The sequence below is a fragment of the Pezoporus wallicus genome, unplaced genomic scaffold (assembly GCF_028554395.1).
Source record: "Pezoporus wallicus isolate ANWC-B61680 ecotype Strahan unplaced genomic scaffold, APGP_CSIRO_Pwel_v1 contig_6520, whole genome shotgun sequence".
Classification (NCBI taxonomy): Eukaryota; Metazoa; Chordata; class Aves; order Psittaciformes; family Psittacidae; genus Pezoporus; species Pezoporus wallicus.
Window position 1 is genome coordinate 859,488 of NW_026636887.1, and position 16,255 is coordinate 875,742.

General features: G+C 44.1%; 1 long non-coding RNA gene across 1 annotated transcript; it reads right to left on the minus strand.

The window, feature by feature from the left end:
* Window positions 1-10,615: 10,615 nt before the first annotated feature.
* LOC130595400 (uncharacterized) lies at window positions 10,616-15,368 on the minus strand. Its single transcript, XR_008971311.1, has 3 exons — window positions 15,267-15,368; window positions 13,911-13,973; window positions 10,616-11,092 (listed from the first exon to the last, which is right to left on the minus strand). It is a non-coding gene; the product is annotated as an uncharacterized LOC130595400 (long non-coding RNA).
* Between the last annotated feature and the right edge of the window lie 887 nt (window positions 15,369-16,255).

Here is a 16,255-nt window from a genome sequence, read left to right on the forward strand (position 1 = left end):
TGACTAGCGTTAAACCTATATTTGCTTTTTCTGAAGATGGAGTATTCTGTTCATACCTTGTTTGGTAATTTTAGACTTGTGACACAATTTGGCTTTTGGCATGTTTTCACAAGCCTGATACAACTTTGCTTCAATTAAACTTCATGTACCAATTGCCATTCATAACGTTGCAAGGTTTACGTTTAGAAAAGACTTTAACCTAACGATGCTTGAATACGGAACCCAATAAAAATATCTTTGGTTAAGGTAACTTGTCATTATTAACCTGCTAAAAGCTGGCATGTAAAAAAGGCTTCAGGTGACACTTCCTGAATTGCTGTGCTCCACAACCCTTCCCAGGTGAACCACACTGCTCTTGTGCTCTGCCTGTCCCCAGCCACAGCTGTGTTCAGATGTTGTGGACAGGTTGGTGCAGGTGCCCCTCCCTGTGTGCAGTCACTAGGAAATGCTGATTTCAGATAAATCTTCCATGGTTTAGGTTCAAAACAGGAAAAGGGTGAGTGTGGTGTTTCTTCTTTGTTGTTTGTTTGCTCACTAATGCAGTGAGCTGAAGTGTTGACTCTTGGTTTAAGTTTTCTGAAGTATGAAATTGAATATTCTTAATAACCCTGGGTTTGTGATCACCTACTGTATGTATAGTTGCTGCTCAAAATCATCAGTTGCTATTACACAAATGGGAATGCTTACTTTGAGAGACATGCACCAGTTGTCTGTTACTGAAATACGAATATAATAGGTGCTCAAGAATTTCAGTGTAGTGATATGAAAATGGATTTTTGTGATGTATTTACAACTGGTGTTTAGAAGTTGGATTAAAAGAAGAGATATGTAGCCGCTGTGGTTATGTGTATGGGTTTGAAACTCTTTTTTCCTACAGGCTATTTAACAAGTCATGGCAGCTTCTCAAGAGCCTTATTTTCACCTTTAAAGGGAGTTTGTGAAGTGTATTGTTATCTTCTGGAATCTAAACGTCCTGCATACACAATTCTTCAGATAGCTTTGTAACAATTGCAGCTGTTTTGGAATAGAGATGGTTAGGTTGCAGTGCACAGTACTTGAGACAATACAGGAAATTTCATACATCACAGAGCTGTTCCAGAGTTGTCCCCTCCCTTGGAACCCATTGCTGTCTCAGATAATTTTACAATTTTTCTAGCATTGAGGCTTCTGGTGTGTGTGTTACAGTGTCCAAATGTGCTGCTGTGTACTATATTGTTCTTCAGATCTCCTTTGGAGGCCTGGGGTTTTTTTCTAAACTTGGAAACACAGGCCTCTTCCAAAATCCTTCTACCTGATCTCTATGGAGATACATAAGTAGACATATTATCTTTAATTACATATGTATGTAAAATTATAAATAGACATATAAATAAGTAGACATATCATCACCATGTTTTTAAATACCAACAGTATTTAAAGGGTGGCTACAAAGAAGACAGAGACTCCCTTTTTACAAGGCATCACATGGAAAAGACATGGGGTGATGGGTCCAAGTTACTCCTGGAGAGAGTCCAGCTGCACAGAGGAGGACAAGTTTTCACAATGAGAACAATCAGCAATTGGAATAATCTCCCCAGGGGAGTGGTGGACTCCCTGGTGCTGGACACTTGTAAGATTTGGCTGAACTGGGTGCCAGGACATCTTGCCTAGGTCATGCTTTTGCCTATAAAGGTTGGACCAGATGATCCTTGAGGTCCCTTCCAGCCTGGTATTCTGTGACTGTGGCAGAATCACAGAATTGTAGAACAGTCCCAACATTTTTTTTTTTTTTTTTTTTAAATTGAACATTACTGCAATGTTGGGTTTCATTTTGCTGCTCCAGGAATGTATGAGCTAGAACTTTGATAAGCTTAGCTGGTGTAGGGTACATGTGACCACAACTTTATGCTATGAAGTTACATGCCATCCTCTTTCCGTGCTTCACCAGTCTTTGACAACACCAGTCATTTCTGGGGCAGCTGTATCTCCACTTCAAGAGCACATCACAACAAAGTATTTCCTGAAAGGAAAGAAGATTACTTGTGTCTTCTCCCAGACTGTTGCCTACAATTCAGCTCTAATTTCATTTCTTTCTCAGTATCCTGCTGTTTCTCCTTATGTCAGACAGTTAATAGCAATCTACTTATTTATGCATCTCCATAAATCTGACTCTCCTATTGCCTCCTATATTGACTTTGGGTAGATGTGCATATACAAGTGCATGATGCTTCAGGCTAAAGCACAAATCTTCAGGGACTACTGAGAGACTTAATTTATCAGTTGATTATTATATAGCTACCATCACGCACTTTCTTACTTGAAACATCTGGATCTCGCTGCTGATGAGAGTAATTAACTGCTTGTAAACCAGATATGCCCCAAGATTACAAATGAAACCTGTCACATTTGGGCGATGGCACATTCCTCTCCAGTCACAGGATTCCAGCAGTTTCAATGGAAATGCAGTTTAAGTTCTTCCTTCCCTCAGAGGTATTTTAGCAGCACCTGCTGGCCACAGCACGTATGAACTGTAAAGTGCTGGAACAGTTAAGGGGATGATAGGACAGTTTTACCCAAGTAGTCTACTGGAGGGGTTAATCCTTGACGCTGCATCTTTAAATATATATGCTCATTTTAAAGTCCCTGGAGGTTGGCAGCCAAAAGCCAAGGCAAAGAACAACAACAGTAATTATACAAATCGTCTGGGGGCACTTTGGGGATTTTTTTGATTGGTTGTTGGTTTTGTTGGATTTTTTCATTATATCAAGAATGCAGTAGCCTTGATTTTCTTCTCTATTTCAGGGAAATTGTTAAGGTAGGGGAAACATTCTTTCTGTTGTTTTTCCCAGCTTCCCATAACTATCTTTTGAGTTGTTCACAGTTACCTATTCAGTTGAGGTATGGAAAATCATAGAATAAACTGACTTAGCTACGACTATGTGTGTGGTGACCTCCCATCAGGGCAGGCACCTGCATGTACACACTCCGGCCTCTGCTTCCCCTCAGCATTGCTGGAGATGGATGAGCTTCTCCGTTGCTGGAGGTAAGTAAAGGCAGGTGGATCGTGTTCTGCTGCCTGTGGCATGCACGAGGAATGAGCTGATCTGGGATACCACCAAGGAAGTCGCCAGGCTGGCAGGGAGACCTGTTCTCTCCTTTAGTGGCCCAAAAAGCTGTAGGATTGTGAGATTTCTTCTTCCACCTTAAGAGTACAAAATGGAGCAGTTGGAAGGTGAGGTCTGCTTCCTACTGTTTTCTGCAGGTTCCCACAAGATGTTTCTGGAAACTTCTTGTCTCTGCCTGCTGTAGCAAGGCTAGTGAGAGAGCTGAGAAGAAGTGGGTGTTTTGTTCTGTCACCCTTTTCTTGCTGTTTACAGGCCATAGTGACAGCAATAGAGCCAAATCACACAGCCATGCGTGTTCTCTGCAGTAACTGGACAAAAATTGCAGAAGGGAAAGAGGCTTCTTTCCCTTCACACAAGGACAGCATCCAGACCCAGGGGGGGGACAGCCCAAACAAAGAACTGATTAATGTACCATGAAAATGCTGGTTTATTAAACCCAGTTTGAAGCTGGTTTTGTTGGAAGAGACATCTTGGATCCAGAAGAGAATTTCTGAAGACAGCAAGACAAGCAGACAAATTCAGACAGTTTAGGATTGTGACTCTAAATCCCCAAAGATTTTCCTGACCCATGGATTATTTAGTGTTAAAATGTCTATCTTTGACTTTAGAAGCAGCTTTGCCGACAGGTTTGTGACGATTCTTGCTGCACAAAATGGGCAGAACTTCTTGCAGTCTTGATGTTCTGTTGGACAGGACACTCTCTCCTGTCGCACTCTGCTGACGCTTCAGAGTACTGCAGGTAAAGTAATCTGAGCAAGCCATATGCTGTGCAACTTGATGCAGAAATGGAATTCTGTGTGCTGTTAAGAGGAGTCCCAGTGCAGTGTCCAAACAAGTTCCCAGCAGCAGCCCCTACAGAGAGACAGTCTGGATTGGGAAGGGAAAATTGTAGCCTTGGCGTCTGCAATGAAAGCGCTGCCAAAGAAAAGGGGGATAAACAGGAAATAGAACTTGCATGAAAAATGTAAAAGTTCTAGGGCTGCATGTAGATTACAACAAAGACGAATGCCCCCTCTTTGAATCAACTTTGAATCTCACAGCCTAAGCAAATACAGAGAAAGCTGCAACACTACTTGTTCATATACAGTATAAAGTAGAAATCCAAGTAAGTCAGGGCTAGTCACACCAAAAGAAGTTCACAGAAGAACAAGTAAATGTGCTCTTTAAAAGTTTACAGGAGTCAATGAAAAGGCTCTGCTTACCACAGTTAAGCTCCAAAGAGAAATCTCAGTTGACAGGAGCAAAAGGGAAAAGGAACTGGGATAATCTCAGAATTTAATATAAATTGTATTAAGATAATTGTTGGTGCATAGAATTTACTGACTTTGTTGTTGTTGCATTTTGATAAATTTATTGTGCATATCAAGAAATTGGGCAGTTTCAGAAAGTCATGATGCAGAAGTTGGTGTTGAAGAATTTTGTTCTTGCAAATAGGACAGGGTATTTGAAGAAAGGTGCTGTCATACCCAGCTCGAGCAAGACCACTGTTTGGTCTCAGACATGCTCTCACACAGCTCTTACTTCCTTGTGTTACAGATCCCTGACGACAGTAAAAACCCAGAGAGCATCCTCTCAGCCCATCCAAGCTCTGCTCTTCTGTGAGGCTGTGATCTGGTAAGGTTTCACAGTTTTGGGACCCTTCTCTCTCTGTCAAGTCTCCCCCTGGGTACAGTGGCAGCACTTCCCAGTCCCAACATCCCCACCAGCGCAGAGAAGGCCTCCTGTACTTTGTGGCGCCCTAAAGCTCACAAACTTTGCCACTCCAGGCTTGATGCTCCTACTGTGTGTTATGTCTCAAAACATCCTTTTCAATTCAGGAGCTGAACTAATACTTTGCAAAGCAGCCAGGGCCAGCAGATCCCAAACTAGTCCTGTGGCAGGCAGGTGCTGGCTATAGCTCTTAGGTAACAAGGGCTGGCGTGAGCACAGCAGCTCAGCCTGTCTTAGGAGAGGCCAGGCTTCCCAGATGTAGCACAAGCTGGAGGGTGTGGTATAGAAATTTTCTAGCCCTTCACATTGATCTGTGGGGGTGCAAACACGTATTTCTTCTCTTTGTTTTTCTAACACAGCTTCAAGGCAGTCACTGTGTATTGCTGGGTGGAGGCACAGGAAGAAGCAGATGTCTGCTGCCACATCTTGCCAGCAGTGGCAACGTTCACAGGAGGGTAAAAAGAGATCAGATAGGCTAACAAATTAGAGAGTAATAATTATCACAGTCATAGAATGGTTTGGGTTGGAAGGGACCTTAAAGATCATCTGGTTCCGACCCTGCTACACATGGGCAGGGACACCTTCCACTAGAGCAGCTTGCTTCAACCTGGCCTTGAAAACTGCTGGGGTTGGGGCAGCCACAGCTTCTCTGGGCAACCTGTGCCAGTGCCTCACCACCCTCACAGTGAAGAATTTCTTCCTAATAGCTAGTCTGAACCTACCATCTCTTACCTTAAAGCCACTACTCCTTGTTCTGTCACTACTTGCCCTTGTAAAAAGCCCTTCTCCAGATTTCTTGTAGGCCCCCATTAGGTACAGGAAGGCTGCTGTAAGGTCTCCCAAGAGCCTTCTTTTCTCCAGGCTGAACAAGCCCAACTCCCTCAGTCTGTCTCCATAGAAGTGCTCCAGCCTTCTGATCATTGGATCAGATTGAGCAGGTCCATGTCCCTCTTGTGTTGGGGACCCAAGAGCTGAACACAGCACTGCAGGTGGGGTCTCGTGAGAATGGGACAGAGGGAGAAAATCACCCCATTTGACCTGCTGATCATGCTTCTTTTGATGCAGCCCAACACAGCTGGAGACTATCCCTTCCATTATAACTTTGGGCATCATTCCAAAATTTGATAGCATGATGTTCCATCATCTCACTACCTGCCCTGAGAGCACTCTGGGGGTTGTTTTGTTCCCCCCTCCCCCTTTTAGCTGTCGCTCATTGTCACAGAAACTCCCAGAGCTGCCTGCCAAAATTCTGGTTAAAATCTGCAGGTTGGTGACCTAGTGGTACTGGGGAAGCAGTGTGAAGTTTTTGGTAGAGGACCATGGATTGGTGTCTTCCAGTTGGTAACATTACCAAATAGGTTTCAAAAACGTGGCATTTTTGAGAGGCCAGGCTTATTCCTGTAGATGATCATTGACAAGATTTCTACATGTGGAAGAGATTGAATTCTTACTATGGCCACTAAGTATAGCAGTCTCATTTCCAACTATTCTGTTAAAGACTGAGCAACTGAAGGCTACTCCTAAATATCCTAATGCCACGATGGTTAAATCAGGCCACGCATTGTTGTCTGGGAGGTACATGGGTGTCTGCCACAGTAGCTGTCACTCACAGCAGCACTAAGTATAAATTACTAAAGCATTAAAGTAACAAACAGAAGAGGAAAGCCAGGCTGTGGAAGGATTATCCTGTCCCATCCATACTGAAAGCACCACATGACCTTCTTCACAAAATGCTAGTCAAAGAAGATCACTTGGTTGTGTAGCAGTGCACGTTGCCCTGGTGAAACTCTGGAAGGCACCGTTGTCCCAGAATCGTTCCTGCTAGGGGTTGTTCTTGCACTTTAGTGCACAGATTTCTTTTGGAAGTTTATTTTGGTATTCCTGCAGATGATGATCTTTTTCTGAACTCTGTGCTTCCACCATGGATGACAGTGGCTTTCTGTGTGGTATATGGTATACATTATGGCCAAAATTATTTGCCATTTTTACTTTCAGTTTAACTTCAGTTTGTCTTGATTTAAGCCTCTTGCACTAACACTAAGCTGCTTTTGTTTTTACTTTGGATCCAATAATTTTAATGTTTCCTCCATATGGCAGTGGGTTTTCAAAGGAAAAAACAAGGTATGAGATGAAGTTATTTGAATGGATTGAAACTTATAAATAGGAAATAGCAGGCTAATGGGATATATATGTAAGGAATTCCTGTGTGATATAAACATCTTCCAAAATTTGACAAAATTTCTCACTTCTTATGTTCAGCCCTTCTCTGTACAGGATTTGCTACGCCTTCAGCAGCAGCTGGGGAAGCAACACAGCTACTCCTCTGGGGTGAATGCCAGGGAATAACAGTTATAAAACACATTTCAGTGATTCTAAACAATGAATTACACCTCCTTGTCAAAAGTAGTTTTGTCAAGTGTAACTGGCCTGTAGGGTTATTCTGCGAGTGTGATGTACTTTGTTAGCTGAGTTTCCTTTATAGGCAGTTGGATTATTAGCACAGGGAGAAATACAGGTCTGACAATGCAGATTTTTAGTCCCGTAGGTATGTTGGTAAATATTCTCCCTTTAGGAATATTCAATCACTTGTTAAATTGCTAAAACCTGTGTTGCTTTACCTGGAGTCTGAAATCTGTGTCCTCTTCGGTTGTGGCCATGTTCTGTGAGGCCAGGCTGGGAGCTTCACTCCCAGGTGTACAAGGTGGTACATCAGAGTGTATCAGGTGTACAAAAGGTGATGCATCAGAGACAATATTCCTGTTAGATCTGCAGGCTGAAATGTTCACCAGGCCGCTCCAAACTCATTTAATTTCAGACACAGTCAAGATCTACTTGATTTTGCTGTGGCACATGGCAATGAGATTCAGATGACACTAGAATATGGAGGTTTTCTAGTCCCCACTGCACTACTCTGGACACGAGCATCATCAAGTACTGTAGTCTTCCCTACATGCAACTCAAGCTTGCTCTTAAAAGCGATGACTCTGTGGATGCCTTGTGCCACCTCCATTTGCTATGCCCTTCTGCATGGGGTTTCATAAGCTTCTTGCAAACCACAGCATCTTATGTCCAGGGGCTGTACAGATGTAGGAAGTGGACCTGAAAACACACACATGATCAGCTGATGGATAGTCTGTGGAAGACAAATAGCCAGCACAGACATGCTTGCAGATAGTTTAGTTTGCTTCATATGGAAGCATCTGAACCTCCATTCAGAAATACCAGATTCTTCAGGGACCTGGACTAGCAATGACAGGATTTAAAAGCAAACAAATAAACAAATAAAAAAAGCAAAAAGAAAATCCCAACAAAACACTAAAATAGGGATTAGAAACAATTTTTTAAATATAATTTGCAGTATAACTGAAATTTGGCACAAACATGTTCCACCTTGGGAAAAAAATGGCTCTGTTCTACTTGCCTTTTAGTAAATACTAATTTTTATACAGTTTTTCTCTTTTCACGTTGGTACTTTGCTACTGAAATTTTACTTTGCTTACTAGTTTGCTTGAAAACAAGCATCAACCAGAGTTCAGTTCCCTCTTATACAGAGCCAGCTTTAGAGACAGGGATCTGCGGCAGGCACGCAAACAAACCCAAGGGTCTCTGCCTCTTAAACAAACCCATTTCCCTCCCCCTTCCAGCCAGTAAACAGCTTCTGGCTGCAGATTTGGTCCTTTATAGAAGAGATTTTTAAGATGCCAGCTGACCTGTCCAGCAAGCAGCCTGGTAATCCTCAAATCATCTGTTCGCTGTGCTCACAGAGAGATGTCACCAAAAAGGCTTGTTGACAACCTTCTGTTGCATTAGAGTCTGCAAAACTGCCACTGTCTTACTCGCTTCAACTTTACCACACGGCTGAATAAAACTTCCCCTTCTGACAAATCTGTTGGCAGAAGAAAACTGTATGAAAAGAAGACTTCTAGTTTCCAGTTTGCTCTGGGCTAAATTGACCCTGATCTGCATAGCAGTTTGTGAGCTCTTTTAAAAACTAATATTTGACAAGTTATTATTTCAGAAGTCTGAATGTGCTTTCCATGCGCATTCTCATACAATGCATTTGTACCAGCTAAATACCGTATTTTATATTAGTACCAAATGAAAATATTTAAATTAATAACAGGTTTATGTCAGTTATTCAATCTTTTCATACACAGTGATAATTTATTTGCAGGTCTTCACAAGAACTCATATGGCAAAAAGGCGGTAATTCAGTGATCAAATAAGAGTGATATTAGATACATCTATGAATCCTTCAATCAACTGTGCATTGACTTGAGTAATACTAATCTCAGCTAAACTGTTTTGTTACATATACAGCATGCTCTGATCCCAAACAATGCCTTAATCCACTATTTTAATAATAGTCTATGGATTAAGGGATCTATACAGTATACTGACACAATGTACTGAGTTCGGGTTCTATAGATGAACATTGCTGTGATCCATTTTAATGGCATACAAGCCATCATAGTATTATGGTGTCAACAGCCTGCAGATTATGTACCGGCTTTCAAAGCATTCTGCAGCAAAGTGAGTTTAATGAACCTCCACAAAGGTGTAAACACTATCATATGTACGGGGAGAGGACTTCAACATAAACGAGCAGGGTATATAAATACCAAAAAGCATTTATAGATAATCAGCTGTAAGATACACAGACTGTTTCAGGTTTTGAAATCTGTCAAAATAACAACCTTAAGAAGGACAGTCTGCTTTCTTGGCCTCCTTCTCATCTACATGTGCATCACACTTTTCTCCTAGCATCCTCATTTCCCTCTCCCAGCTTGACAGTATTTCATGTAGGAAACCCGTCATGATGGATTTACTTCTTTTAAAAGAAATATACTCCAAATAGCTCCATGTCTGTTACATTCCTGCTTCTGAACTGTAATCACCTCCCTCTCACTAAGTAAAATCGCAGGTGCACTGGTAGCAGAGGCTCTCCAGCACCATGTGAGGTAGGGAAATGTACCCACCACCCACCTTCATCTGGCACTCATGCTAAATGTTTAAGGTTAATTTTCCTGACCTCTGCCTGTAGGAAAGGACGTGGTCCTGTAGATGGCAGTTCAGGTACGAGTTGTTGTCTCTCTGAAGTGCCCTTTCTCTTTGAACATGGAAGGTGTCGAGCAGGATGAGCCCCGGCTGGAGTCAGTGCCCATACACAGCACCGCATCCCCCAGGAGCAGCATTGGCCCTGCTCACAGGCTCTGCTCTGGGACAGAGCACCGAGACTCCCTCTCCTCAGCAGCAGAGCAGGAAGCAAGCCCAAGGTAACACATGTAGGGAAGAACATCTTGAACCATCTCATGTGTTGTTCATCGCTAAATTGCTGTCTAATGCTCAGGGAACAGCCCCACTCCAGTCCAGTGAAAACATTTCAGGGGAGACCTTATCACCATGTTCCAGTATTTAAAGGGTGAACACAATGTAGACTCCCTTTTTACAAGGAGTCACATGGAAAAGACATGGAGTAATGGATGCAAGTTATTCTGGGGGAGATTCTGACTGGACACAAGAGGACAGTCTTTCACAGTGACAACAATCTCCCCAGGGAAGTGGTGGATCTCCCACCACTGGACACTTTCAAGTTTCAGATGGACAGGGTGGTGGGCCATCTTGTCTAGGTCACGCTTTGCCAAGAAAGGTTGGACCAGATGATCCTTGAGGTCCCTTCCAACCTGGTATTCCATGATGCTATGATTCTATGATCTGCACAATTTACAGAACCAAATGAAATGTGGTGATTTGTAAGGAATCAAGAAGAAAACCAGTACTGAAACCACATCACGTTCTAATAGATCAATTGCTCCCACCTGGAGGACTGGCAAGCACATCCCTCTGATGCAAACCCTCTTACAAACTCTGTTTTACAGTTGCCTCCCCTTTTTTTCCTCTAATTTCTCTCAGACAGCATATAGAGCACATGGGGTGCGTGCGGCTTGCCAGCCTGAAAATATTTTGACTTTTCTGAATTCCAGTGATTTCATGCAGCCACTTTTCAGTAATCCTCTCCCAAAGTTGCACAGTACTTAATAGCATCTGAATTGGATGGCAACAAATTCACTGTTATTTCCTCCTGATGCCTGAAAACAGGCCTCCTATTCTTGATATCACTTATTGAGCACTTCTCTTTGATTTCTGGATGAACCTGTTCTCGTATTTTCTGCTCCCTGCAGCTTCACCTCAGCTACTGGCCCTGCAGTTTTTCCAGATGTGTCTCACTTTTTTGACTTTCTTGTTCCATCTGTTGATGTTGCTTGCTAACAGTTTACCTGGGGAAGGGAAGGGTTTGATTTCAAATGTGGAGAACCAGACTTGGAAAAGCAACCCTTATAGAGCATCACTGGTGAGGAGCTTGAGATAGACAAAGGGTATTTGCCTTTCCTAAGGAGCTTTCTGTGATCTGTGGAGGATATACATGGGTAAGGCTGTAGATTTCCCCTAGTTCAGTAGGACATTGGTAACAGGCACTCTGCCCTCCACAGGAGGAGGAAGCAGGTGACTGAGCAGTGCTTTTGAGATGGTTGAAAAAGGGAAGGTGGGGTCCTTCAAGCCCTTCAAGACTGCAGAGAGAGCTTTTCTTGACAAAATGACCCCGTCTTTATGTACCAGGACTATTCAATCCACTTTCCATCATGCTAAATGGAGAGGCTCCAGATGATTGGATTTATGGTGGATTAAACATGCACCCCATAACTGTGATTCTGTTAAACATAATGAATAGACATTGGAAAATTCATTTTTCACCCATGAAAGCTATTCAGTGTTTCCTGATTTTTTTCCAGTTTTACATCAATAGTTTTGAGGGAGATTCCCTGAGATTTTCTTGTTGCTGAAAAGCAGGCTCTTCTCGGGGCTCTCCGCCTCCTATAGGAGGAGCCAAACAGCCTCAGCAGCTCCCTGGGCACGGCTATGTTCCTTACCCATGGGCATGATGTTGGCTCTGTGTGGCACAGGAGCACTGCAGGAGAAGACTCCCACCAGGTGATGAGTGCTCTGGAAGCTAGGAGGCATTCGAGGTACACGGCTACTCCCGCAAGCACTTAGCCAGGTAGGAGACCAGGCCCGAAGTAGTATGTTCACCACAGAGGCACTATATAACACTGCTGGCCAGCAAAAATAGGTGTCAGAAAGAGGCGCAGAAGTATCAGCAAGATTGGTGCCAATAGTTACTTATTTCCCATTTTCACCTAACAAGGACATGCATTTGTGTTCACAGTATCAAAAGGAAGGCACGTCATACCTTGGCTGTTTCAATGTTCACTCCCCTTGTTAAAAATCAAAGCAAACGAGTGTCAAGAGGATGCTGATATGAAATAGCTTCAGGCAGCACCAAAGGTCTTTTTTCTACTCAGATCCAATAAAAGATTATTTATTTTTATCAGTATGGCTTATTAGTGGTTCCACAATATTTCTGTTCTACACTGCTTCTTTTTCCCTTTCTTGTGCAAAAATACCTGTTAGTCATTAGTCATACCATTAAGAGATCATTAAAGAGTTAGAAAATGAGTGTAGAACAATGACAACCATATTATCTTCCAGAATATTTGGTTTGCTTTTTCATAGCAACCTTATGCTTTCAACATCCCAGCAGATACTACACCACCGTTACAAAAAAAAAAAAAAAAAAAAAGTGTTTGAAATGCAACAGTTATAAAAAATAGTGTACTTTAAATGTACATTGTAGCACCGGGCTGGCTCTGGTGCTTTGTTGATATAACCGGAGGAACACGGGTAGGCAGTTACCTTTTTTTTAGGCTATTTTGCCCAGCCTGTTACAATTGCTAAATGATTTTCAACAGCACAGTTGATGAGTCATTTAATCTTCATAATTTGATTTCTGTCTGAGAAGTTGCAGGATCCCTCTCTCTGATCTGTTTCTGTGTGTAGGTGTCATATGTGCAGCTGGAACATTTGTGCCCCTGAGGTGTTGCAAGAAGACACAAACACCAAAAACACCAACAAAATCAACACTGAACACCAGCCCCAGCTGAGCTCAGAGACATTTTTCTCCACATACTCTTCATGTACATGCACCTCCAAGTGTCTTAGCCCTGAAGATCCTGCTGCTGCAAGACTCGCATCCTCAGAAGCACCTGGGTGCCTAACTCCTGACTGTCAGTGGGAGTTAAGCTCATAAATACCTTCTGTGCATCCTGGAAAATGTTACATTGGCCTAATCCAATTAATGGAAAACACAACATCTTTAAAAGGCTTCCAATTTTAAAAGGGCAAGACAGACAAACAGTGTTTTTCCCAGAATACAGAAGGGAAAAGACAGTAATGAGACTTACTCGAGATCCCTGTGTTCCTATGATCATTTATGAGTCAAAGAGGCATATGTCATTTGGAAATGAACAGGCTACCTCAGGCTTTCTGACATTCAGACACAACCTATACTCTGCTATCAGCGCTGGAAAAGGGTGCCTGCACTTTTGACGAGTCGAAACTTGAAAGTCTGACAAAACTTGAAAGCTGCTCAGTGCTGATCCATTGTCACCACGGTGTCCTGCCTCCCCATCTGATGTTGCAGCACTAAATGCTGTTGCTGCAAAGAAGATCCACATTTTGGGCGGAGGGGGAGGGATTGTTGCTCCTAGCTGACTGTACCACTGCTTTCATCCTCTCCAGGCTGCCATGTGGAACCATAGAGAGATAACAGCCAAGAGGGTCTGCCAGGGCCCATGCATCTCCCTTTTTTTTTTTCCCCACTGCTGGCCAGCCTCACCAACAAAGTGGGGAAGGAGAACATTTTGTACACATGGGAGTCTTGCAGTCATAAAGGGACAAGACAAGAGAGGTCCAGGAAAGAAATACCCCGTCCCTGCAGAGGTAAGAGAGGGGCAGGAGACAAGTTCCAGACACTCCTCCACCACCAGTTCTCCACACACAGTTCTCTGGACCTAGTCAGAAAAGGGTTAACCCTACTGTGCTGCTAGTGATACCAGGAATTGTTTCTTTGTTATCAAGTCATGTCAGATTTAAGCAAGCAAGATTACTAAGGTGGGGAAGTTGAGTGCAGGTCACTTTCATGCTTGAGCACAGCTCTTCAAAACAGCATATTTCATTTTGCTAGGAGGGGAAACTCACACTTGCTGACACCGCTTCCCAGTAAAGTGATGCTAAGCCAGATTGGAAAATTCCTACACAGCCCTATGAGAAAGAAAAGTAAATTTTGTGTCAGGGGAAGAACAAAATTATACAGCAAAACTCAGCAACACTAGAAAATTAAAAAGCTCTTCCATGAGGACTTGAGCTTGACCTACATTGACATGAGCCCAGGCCTTTCAAGGAGCAGGAGCACCGTTTTGGGGTGTTGTTTAATTATCCTTCTCCTGATTTTATAAAACCCATTGAATACAAGTGTCTTTGGGATCTCTCATAGAATCATACAATAGTTAGGGTTGGAAAGGACCTTAAGATCATCAAATTCCAACCCCCTGCTGTAGGCAGGGACACCTCACACTGAACCACGTCACCCGAGGCTCTGTCCAACCTGGCCTTGAACACCGCCAGGGATGGAGCATGCACAACTTCCCTGGGCAACCCATTCCAGTGCCTCACCACCTTCTTACAGTAAAGAATTTCCTCCTTATATCCAATCTAAACTTCCCCTGTTTAAGTTTGAACCCATTACCCCTTGTCCTGTCACTACAGTCCCTAATGAAGAGTCCCTCCCTGGCACCCCTATAGGCCCCCTTCAGATACTGGAAGGCTGCTATGAGGTCTCCACGCAGCCTTCTCTTCTCCAGGCTGAACAGCCCCAACTTTCTCAGCCTATGGCCAAGCTTGGTCCAAAATGGGCAATGTGTTCAGCAGCTGTGGAAGGGAAGGGATGGAAGATGACGGGACAGACAGCTGGCACAATCCAAGCTCCTGCCCTTAGGAAACCTGGGTGAAATATCACCACTGCTGGAGGAGCTTGCTGGGATTATGCTTTGTGCCCACTCCAGCACATCAAAGCAACATGGCAAGAACAAAACATCCTCAAGTCTAGCTTTGTACTGGTGGGAAAAAGCAAATCAGCAGAATCTCTGCTACACTTTCAGGTCCCTTTCCTTCTAAATTTCATTTTCTTCCTGCCCCCTCCCTTGATACTTCATAGAATAACAGAATCAACCAGGTTGAAAAAGACATTTAAGGTCATCAAGTCCAACCATTACCTCAGCACTGCCAAGTCCAGCACTAAACCATGTCACTGAGGGCCTCATCTACACGGTTTTTGAACTCTTCCAGGGACGGTGATTCCACCACTGCCCTGGGCAGCCTGTTCCAATGCCTGAGCACGCTCCTTGTGAAGAAATTTTTCCCAATATCCAATCTAAACCTCCCCTGGTGCAGCTTGAGGCCATTTCCTGTTGTCATATCACTTGTTACTCGGGAGAAGAGACCGACCTCTGCATCACTACAACCTCCTTTCAGGTAGTTGTAGAGAGCAAATGTTACCTTTAGTCTTGGCTCTTTATCCTCTGCAAGAATGAACTATTTCCACTTGTTGCCGTTATTCCCACATTGAGACATGCAGAGCTGGTGCATCCCAGCCAGAACTGACCTGCTGCGGCCGCGGCCCGGGCCGGGAGGAGCCGCGGGACCCTGGCTCTGCCGCTGGCGTGGCCGGCGGCAGCCCGGGAGCCTCTGGCGGGCGAGCCTGTGCTTCCCAGGCTCGGGAGGTCGCCTGCCGCCGGTCGGTGCCCCCCCATGAGGGCGCCGGTAAGGCACGTCCCTCGGGCACAAGCAGTGTGAAAGCAGAACTAAGTTTCTTCCAGTTACCACGAAACTGGGCTGGTTCGGGAGCCTGGTTTGGTGCAGCTCGGGCTGGATCGGTACCGTTGGGTTCCCTCCTTCCAAGGGAACACCGTGTTGTTTCCTCATTGATAAATCATCCTTGATAGAGCTGAGCATAGGTCGTGATCTAAGCAGAGTGGGGTTGTCGGCAGCCTCATCAGCACCCTTCGTCCCAGGTTTGGGGGGGTGGCCTTGTTGGTCCAGGGGGTGACGTTCCTTTTTCTCTGCCACAGCAGTGGCTGGACGAGGGAGGGTTACAGGTGGTTTATGTGCACTTGTAAAGGGACCAAGGTCACCAGGTGCTTTCCCACAGCTGCTCAGATAGCTGTCAGGGCATGGACTTCGGGCAGGGTGCTCAGAAAAGCTCCACTGTAAATACATGGTCCCTATGCAGGTCAGTTTGCAGAATCAGGCCATACGTGACATAGACTGTGTAAAGATGAGAGCTCCACCCCACCTTTCTTCTGGAGATCTGTGTGGTTTTAATGTCCAGGTTTCTGCTTGCAGGTGTGTGCCTGCGTATTACCTGCAGGCAGAGGATGCCTTCTGCCCAAGGGACTGATTGTTGGGTCTGTGCTGATTTAAGGGAGGTTTCCGACAGCAGTTCTAGAGGGAGAATAGATATTTTAATATTGCTGTTAGGCAGGAAA